The sequence below is a fragment of the Sinocyclocheilus grahami genome, unplaced genomic scaffold (genome assembly GCF_001515645.1).
Source record: "Sinocyclocheilus grahami isolate Dianchi unplaced genomic scaffold, SAMN03320097.WGS_v1.1 scaffold759.1, whole genome shotgun sequence".
Taxonomy (NCBI): domain Eukaryota; kingdom Metazoa; phylum Chordata; class Actinopteri; order Cypriniformes; family Cyprinidae; genus Sinocyclocheilus; species Sinocyclocheilus grahami.
In genome coordinates, this window is record NW_015505938.1 from 106,522 (window position 1) to 107,382 (window position 861).

At 34.4% G+C, this 861-nt stretch overlaps 1 long non-coding RNA gene across 1 annotated transcript; it reads left to right on the top strand.

Moving 5' to 3' along the window:
* Nucleotides 1-323: 323 nt before the first annotated feature.
* LOC107561155 (uncharacterized) lies at nucleotides 324-642 on the top strand. Its single transcript, XR_001605809.1, has 2 exons — nucleotides 324-426; nucleotides 560-642. It is a non-coding gene; the product is annotated as an uncharacterized lncRNA (long non-coding RNA).
* The last annotated feature ends 219 nt before the right edge of the window (nucleotides 643-861 follow it).

The following is an 861-nucleotide window of genomic DNA, read 5'->3' on the forward strand; positions in this document are numbered from 1 at the left end:
AGTAATGATGCTGAAAATACAGCTTTGCATCACAAGAATAAATTACATTTTAAAATAATATTAAAATAAAAACAGTTATTTCAAATTGTAGTAATATTTTACAATATTACTGTTTTTTCAGTGTATTTGTTGATCAAATAAATGTCAGCATAACGTACTTTTTTTTTCAAAAACATAGAAAAATTATTTTGAACTGCAGTGTCTTTAAATATTTATATAAATAAATAAATATTAAAAGGGATAGTTCACCCAAAAATGAAAAGTCGGTCATTAATTACTCACCCTCCCGTCATGCATTAATTAAGGTCTGTATTTCAGGAGCTCACACTGAAGGAAAAACAGAACGAGAAGGAACAAGAACAGCAGAAGAAGACAGTTGTCAGTGATTGCAAAATTGAAGAGTGGCTGCAAATGAAACGAGAACAGGTGATGACCTCCGTGAAACTCCCAGAGCGAACTCTAATTGTCAAATTAAAATAGAGATTTTCTGGCTATATTGAGAATGGGGTCTGATCACCTGAAGGCCCTTCTCGTGATTTTACTGTGTTTTTGTGCTTAGGAAAAAAAAGAGAGAATGTCCAAAGGGTTTCAGAAAAGCAAAGAACAGCTTCAAGAGGAGAAAAGACGTGCTGAGATTGAAAAGAACGCTCAGGAGAAATATAAGGAGCGGCTGCGAAAGAAGAAGCAAGAAGAAATGGAGAGAAAGCTAAAAGAGAAGGTGTCCTGCAATCTGTCTGTCTGATGAGAAAACATATAGAAAAGAGCAGCGTGGGGAATTTTTTAAAACATTATGATGGTGTGGAAATGATCACAGAATTGACCATTTTGGCTGAATTATTTCTTTAAAAGGAAGAGGCAGCC